This window comes from Bremia lactucae, linkage group LG3, assembly GCF_004359215.1.
Source record: "Bremia lactucae strain SF5 linkage group LG3, whole genome shotgun sequence".
Classification (NCBI taxonomy): domain Eukaryota; phylum Oomycota; class Peronosporomycetes; order Peronosporales; family Peronosporaceae; genus Bremia; species Bremia lactucae.
In genome coordinates, this window is record NC_090612.1 from 6,121,701 (window position 1) to 6,129,864 (window position 8,164).

Below are 8,164 nucleotides of genomic sequence, written 5' to 3' on the forward strand. Positions count from 1 at the left end.
GCATTGTGTTTAGCGGCGTTAACAAGGGAGAGCTTATTGGATTTGCAGACGCAAACTGGGCAGGCGACTTAGACACGCGGCGTTCAACGACAGGATACGTGTTCTTCCTGAACGGCGGCACGATCTCATGGAATTCCAAGCGACAGCCAACCGTTGCGACATCAAGCACGGAAGCAGAGTACATGAGTCTGTATAGCGCAACTCAAGAGGCAGTCTGGCTTCGAAATTTGATAAAGGACTTGGAGTACAAGACGGATACGGCGACGACGATTTTTCAAGACAATCAAGGATGTATTGCGCTTGCCAAAAATCCTGTCTACCATTCGCGCACGAAGCACATCGACATCAAGTTTCATTTCTTGCGTCAGAGCGTCAAACGACACTTGTCTTGCCCCACGCTCTCTTGGACATCATAGAACAATCGCAAGCCATCGAATCCAGTAGGCATGACTCCTACACCTTCTACAGCTTCATCGAGATCTCATCGATGACAGGCAGTTTTAGGACTGCTGGAACGAGAAAGACAGCGCGTTTGTCCTAACCATCACGCTGGGGACGTCACTGTCTGGCAGGTACAGTGCTGGTGAACCCCAAACACCAGTTCCCGAAGGTTTTACTTTTTGTCGTTACCGGGTATCGAACCGGTGACCAGTGGGTCGCACCGCCATGTCTTACCCGACTGAGCCACAACACACGATATTTTCCACACTCAACTTCTTCGTGTTATTCTTGTAATTTGATCCCGTATAAACGCATATGCATAAAGTGCAACACTTTCGATGAACACATCAATCTTCAACATAGAGGACAGCCCTTATTTTAGAAATTCTTTGGAAACATCGTTCCCAAAAGAAGTGTCGAGCCGCATACCGGCAGATAGCGGCACCGGGGACGAAATGTTTTGAGACCTGGCACCAAATATTGTGTTGCCAGCAATGGCCATTGCCGAAACAAGAAGTCGAGTATATCGATGCGAAATTTGACAAGTGAGTCAAGGCGGGACATGTACGTATTAGCAAGTTGCCAACTGCAGCCCGACCTTCTGTGTGCGTAAAGCCGCAGGTGGGTGGCGCGTGGTTGGTTCACGCTTTCAATAAGATGCACGCGGCCATCATTTCGGCACAAATGTCAATCCCGCTGAAAGATGTCATATTAAACTCCGTGGGAAAGTCAACTATCTTTTCCGCGTTAGATTTTTAGGACGGCTACAATCAGGTACTCATGAAAAGTCCGATGTCGCCAAAACGGCAGTAATCACACCGCGCTTCTTTCGAATTGGTCGCACCATCCACTCTTCTTCGCCGTCTCTTCCAGGCGTGCTTGATGCTCGAGTGGGAACCTGACCTTGAACACTGGACTCGTTTCGGCTACCACGAATCGGATCACGGCAAGCTCGAAGTGGCGGAGTCCGAAGTCTTTCATCATTTGCTGGAACCTCCACACCATTGTCGTTAAGTGTTGACGTCTCCAAATTTTCATCGTCATCAATGATGTCGATAATTCGCTCGTCTTCCCTTTTTATTGCCTTCGAAATCGGATGTTTAGCAAATGTCACGCTTCTTGAAATCATGATCGAGCCATCATCCGCGTTAAGTAATCGGTACGCCTTGTGATCCTTTGCGTAACCAAGAAAAAACACACTTCACGCCGGAATCGTCCAGCTTCTTTTGTTTCTCCTTTGTAACATGCGCGTAGCATTGCGAACCAAACACGCGCATGTGATCGATGTGCGGCTTTCGCTTGAACAACATCTCGTACGGACTTGACTTCTTGTTCGACGAGTTTTGAACCACGTTCCGAATGTCTGCTGCTGTCATTAACGCTTCGCACCAGTAAGACTTGTCGAGACCGCTGTCCTTAAGCATGCAGCGCGTCATCTCTACCAGAGTTCGATTCATGCGCTCTGCCATGCCGTTCTGCTCAGGATTGTATGGTACTGTGTACGCTTGCTTCTCCTTGCAGAAGTTGTTCATTGCCGTGTTCCGGTACTCACCACCGTTGTCACTTCGAATTATCTTGATCTTAGTCCCAGACGCTATCTTGATCTCCCGGTAAAATCTTGTGAGTGCGCTCATGACTTCACTCTTCTTTCGCAACGGATAAACCGTCACGTACCGGCTCTTCATCATGATAAAGCTCACAATGTACTTAAAGCCGGATCTTGAAGCTGGAGTGATTGGTCCAAGCACGTCGGAGCATACGATACCGTCCAAACGTGCACTCTCCCTGAGTCCTTTGTCTTCTTCGCTTGACTCGAATGACCTGCGTACTTGCTTGGACGTTGCGCATACGTCACACACGATGTCGGTCTTCATTTCCGCGCCTTTGATCCTTCCGTCCTTGATCATATCATTAATTGTCCCGTACGATGCGTGACCCAGTCTTCTGTGCCATAGCTCGCTCTCGTACGCGGCTACGTGACACTCCGCACCAGCCTCAACGTTGAGGTACATCAGGAAGCCCTGCTTCCTTCCAGTGGCAACTGGTGTCCCGCCCCGCNTCTCATTCGAAGGCTCATAATCAGCCGCCTGACGGGTATCAGGCGACTGTTCCATCCTCCCCGAGTCGGCCATTTCGTCCGACTCGCACTCATAATCGACCTCTAAAGAGGGGTCGTACTCACGTGGTGAATCACCACGTGCACTCGCAACACCAAGTGTTGTGCGAGTGGAAGACACTACGGTAGACGGAACGTCTACCGCAAGAGATAACAATGCGTCACCCGCGGCTGCACGAACCGCAGCCGAAGGTTCAACACTATCCTCACCCCGCATGAATTGTTCCTTCATGCGATGGAATTTAAAATGATGGATCTGACCAATCAAAATCATTTTAAAAATTAAGTGGTCATTTAGCGACCACTCCACCTAATGACATTCAGAGTGATTGTCGTTTAAGGGAGGGGTGATGTAACGGGGTGTATCGTTACATGAAATTAACAATAAAAGATTGTTAATTAATATTATCCAAAAGGTAGATAATATTTGGAGGAAATTACTTTAAATAGTAATTTCCTGAATTCTTATCCATAAATAGGTATAGACCATTATGTCTATTTATTCCGCAGACTAATCAGCTGTAGAAGTAATCAAAGAGAGTTACGAGATAAGATAGATAAGAATTCATTTACATGTTTAGTATTAGTTTATAGTTAAGACAACATTTACAAAGATAGATTAACAAGACACTTAACTATATTAATACAGTTTTCATTTTACACTCTTAAGCTAACTTGCCTTAAGAGAAGTCTTCCTCTATACGTACAGTGTACGTCACCTAACGAGAGGCACCACTCACATCTGAAGCAGTGTGAAGTGGACTTGTACTGAAACAGTACAAGTCGCAGTGCCCCGTTACATACTTGCTCCGCGGCCCAGTCAGCGCTGGACGCGCGCAAAGAGAGAGACAGATAAGACTTTATTACATGGTGGATAAGTATATCATTGAGTTAGTATTATATAAATAGAAACAGAAGAACTTAATTGTAACGGGGTGTATCGTTACATGAAATTAACACTAATAGGTTGTTAATTAATATATTATCTTAAAGGTAGATAATATTTGGAAATTATTACTTTACATGGTAATATTCTAAAAGCTCATCCATTGGTAGATAAAGACCATTGTATCTACTTTCTCCGCGGTCCAGTCAGCGCTGGACGCGCGCAAATACAGATAAGACTTTAGTACAAGTTTTGTATTAGTTTATAATTAAGTTAGTTTTAAGTAGATTGACAAGAAGAACTTAATTATATTAATACAGTTTTTAATTAACCCTCTTTAATGCAAGTGTTTTAAAGAGAGTCTTCCTGGATATTGCTTTCTTCAAGCGTTACCAGTTCCAAGCGGAACAGGTGGTTCATTACGGGACCATCCGTAAGACTTTGCATGAACACCGTAATCAACGTGTGTCATGTACATGAATGTTCGTGATACAACTCGCCAAGAGTCATACGTGCTGGGCATAATCGTGACACGCTTGCCTTGCTTGAGTTTCAGAAGCTCTGATCAAGCTCTGAAATCATCCCTAGGCGGTTCAAACGTCTGTTTGAGCCGGGTTTAAAAGCCTCTAGCGACCCAAAGACATATGGGTCGCGCAAGTTAAGGCCTCTCTTATGTCGAAAGCGAGAAACCTCGCTTTTCGAACAACAAGCGATTGCAGATATGCAATCGCTGTCAAAAGTGAGGACACTACGCTCATTTGTGAAGTACTCCACGCCCAGTACCGAGAGGTACTACACGTAATTGTGGACCGAATGCCAGAAAGGGCAACGGTCGCGGATCCGACGTTGTTGCGATTTCGCAACAATATCGGACCCGCGACCGTTGCCCTTTTTAGAATACGGTCCAAAATTACGTTCAGTACCTTTCGGTACTGGGCGTGGGGCACTACACCCATGAGCGAAAAGTCCTAAATTTTGGCAGCGATGGCATTTCTGCAATCGCTTATTGCTCGAAAAGCCAGGTCTCTCGCTTTCGATGTAGAACAATCACAATCCACCGAAACCAGTAGGCACGACTCCTACACCTTCTACAGCTTCATCGAGATCTTCATCGATGACAGGCAGGTCCAGGACTGCTGGAACGAGAAAGACAGCGCGTTCATCATGCTAGACGAAAACAAATCAGATGAAATCCTGTTTGGTCCATATTAATTCTATTAGCGTTAATAAATGCCTCCTCCTTTGCCGCTTCTAGTCGGCCGTGCTTACGCGGCGCATGATGACGCATTAAATTTGGATGCAACACAAAACCAGAATGCCGATCGCTGAAGCCTTAAGTCCGTCCAACGCTTGGCGAGCCATACATGCAGCAAAGCAACTGAAAAGTTGCGCCTCTATCTCCAACGAGATCTACTTCGCGAACTTTCCGTCCAAAAATTAAACCCGGGTCACCCGCGTGACAGGCAAATATACTAACCACTATACTAACGAGAAGCTGTCACAACATGATAACCTTTCAATTTTCACGCGGCCCACGCGCTATCTACGACATAATACGCCTAAACGCGCATATCACAGCGTCGAACGACACTTAGCTTGCCCCACGCTCTCTTGGACATCAAAGAATAATCACAATCCACCGAATCCAGTAGGCATGACACCTACACCTTCTACAGCTTCATCGAGATCTCATCGATGACAGGCAGTTTTAGGACTGCTGGAACGAGAAAGACAGCATGTTTGTCCTAACCATCACGCTCGACAAAAACATTTCAGCTAAAATCCTGTTTAATCCAATTTAATTGTGTTAGCGTTAACAAATGCCTCCTTTGCCGCTTCTATTAAATCTGGATGCAACACAGAACTAGAATGCCAATCGCTGAAGCTTTATGAGTCCGTTCAACGCTCGGCGAGCCATACATGCAGCAAAGCAACTGAAAAGTTGCGCCTCTATCTCTAACGAGACCTACTTCGCGAACTTCCCGTCCGGGAATTGAACCCGGGTCACCCGCGTGACAGGCAGGTATACTAACCACTATACTAACGAGAAGCTGTCACAACATGAAAACCTTTCCATTTTCACGCGGCTCACGCGCTATCTACGACAATACGCCTAACCGCGCACATCACAGCGTCAAACGACACTTGTCTTGCCCCCACGCTCTCTTGGACATCATAGTACAATCACAATTTACGGAATCCAGTAGGCACGACTCCTACACCTTCTACAGCTTCATCGAGATCTCATCGATGACAGGCAGTTTTAGGACTGCTGGAACGAGAAAGACAGCGCGTTTGTCCTAACCATCACGCTCGACAAAAACATTTCAGCTAAAATCCTGTTTAATCCAATTTAATTGTGTTAGCGTTAACAAATGCCTCCTTTGCCGCTTCTATTAAATTTGGATGCAACACAGAACTAGAATGCCGATCGCTGAAGCTTTATGAGTCCGTCCAACGCTCGGCGAGCCATACATACAGCAAAGCAACTGAAAAAAAGTTGCGCCTCTATCTCCAACGAGACCTACTTCGCGAACTTCCCGTCCGGGAATTGAACCCGGGTCACCCGCGTGACAGGCAGGTATACTAACCACTATACTAACGAGAAGCTGTCACAACATGAAAACCTTTCCATTTTAACGCGGCCCACGCGCTATCTACGACATAATACGCCTAAACGCGCACATCACAGCGTCAAACGACACTTGTCTTGCCCCCACGCTCTCTTAGACATCATAGAACAATCACAATCCACCAAATCCAGTAGGCACGACTCCTACACCTTCTACAGCTTCATCGAGATCTTCATCGATGACAGGCAGTTCCAAGACTGCTGGAACGAGAAAGGCAGCGCGTTTGTCCTAACCATCACGCTTGACAAAAACATTTCAGCTAAAACCCTGTTTGGTCCAATTTAATTGTATTAGCGTTAACAAATGCCTCCTTTGCCGCTTCTATTAAATTTGGATGCAACACAAAACTAGAATGCCGGTCGTTGAAGTTGTATGAGTCCGGCCAACGCTTGGCGAGCCATACATGTAGCAAAGCAACCGAAAAAGTTGCGCCCCTATCTCCAACGAGATCTACTTCGCGAACTTCCCGTCCAGGAATTGAACCCGGGTCACCCACGTGACAGACAGGTATACTAACCACAATACTTACGAGAAGCTGTCACAACATGAATATTTTTCCATTTTCACGCGGCTCATGCGCTATCTACGACATATACGCCGCGCACATGACAGCGTCAAAGACAATTGTCTTGCCCCCACGCTCTCTTGGACATCATAGAACAATCGCAATCCACCGAATCTAGTAGGCACGACTCCTACACCTTCTACAGCTTCATCGAATCGTCATCAATGACAGGCAGTTCCAAGACTGCTTGAACGAGAAAAACAGCGCGATTTTCCTAACCATCACGCTTGACGAAAACATTTCAGCTAAAATCTGTTTGGTCCATATTAATTGTATTAGCTTAAAACAAATGCATCCTTTGCCGCTTCTATTAAATTTGGATGCAACACAAAACTAGAATGCCGGTCGTTGAAGCTGTATGAGTCCGGCCAACGCTAGGCGAACCAGCTGTATCGACCCGTCCTCTTCAACCTGTAGCTTTAACCCCGACTCCTTCATTCTTGCGCAGCTCTTCAATTTAATCGAGTACGTGCCCTTGCAACAGGACTTGACGCTCCTGCTCCATGCAGACAGCTCCAAGATCTGAGCGAAGCAGGCTGAGGAGCGCGTTGGGATGTAGCAGTGAGCTGGATCCTACTTGACAGGCTCACCGGTGACGAACTGAATCCGATGGTCTTTGCCGAAGACCGTCGGAGCGGCTGACATCGGCGTATGTTCACAAACGCACAACGTCTTCGTAAATCGTATCAGCTCGTGGATCCGATCCGTATGTGTCCACCAATTTGCGCATGCCTTAAACAAGTCTGTGCGCTTGCAAGGAACTGACGATCCCATCACTCTCTTCCATTTTGCGCTTATGCGATGTCTCCGTCTGACATCGCTGCACTTAGTACGCGGTTGATCACGTGCAGTTGCACCAGCTCGGCGATCCCCGTTATATTCTCAGCCATCTTGAGAGAAATCGCACTGCTGAAAGCTAGTGCTTCGCCCAACACCTTCTTAAGGACGTGGCCGGGTTTGAGGCGTTCTCGATGATCTTCGAGGCGCCATCTACCTTTCCATCGGCTGCCCCAAAAAGACGAGGAAGGGCATTAAATAGCGCGGTGTTCTTATCGTTCATCATCGACTCTGCCGCTTCGACTACCGCAGTCGCTTTCTTCGCCTTGCATGCTGGAAAAGTTGACTTCGCCACGCCGCACTTTTCCTTATTCGCGACGGTCGTAAAACTATCAGTACGCATCAGGGTCGGTTGCAGTTTGTATGTTGGACTTGATGGTGCTGAGATTCGACCAGACGACCCTTGGAACGTCGATATCGAGCGTACGTCGTCTAAGTCAATTGCCACTTTTGCAAGCTGACGGGTCGCAGCTTGGCAACCATGCTGAGCCCTTATGTCGAGTTAATACCTCGCAGTATGGCATTTATGCATCGTTCTCGAGTGAGTTATGCTGCGAGAAGGCGTGTGGTTGTTTGAGTAGCGTTCACGACTGGTACCTTAACGAGACAATGTGGCGATTTTAGAAGTGCGCTCGCCTTGGGTTTGGCTGACTGGGCTGCCCGGGAACATAGGTGCTCACCCGTTC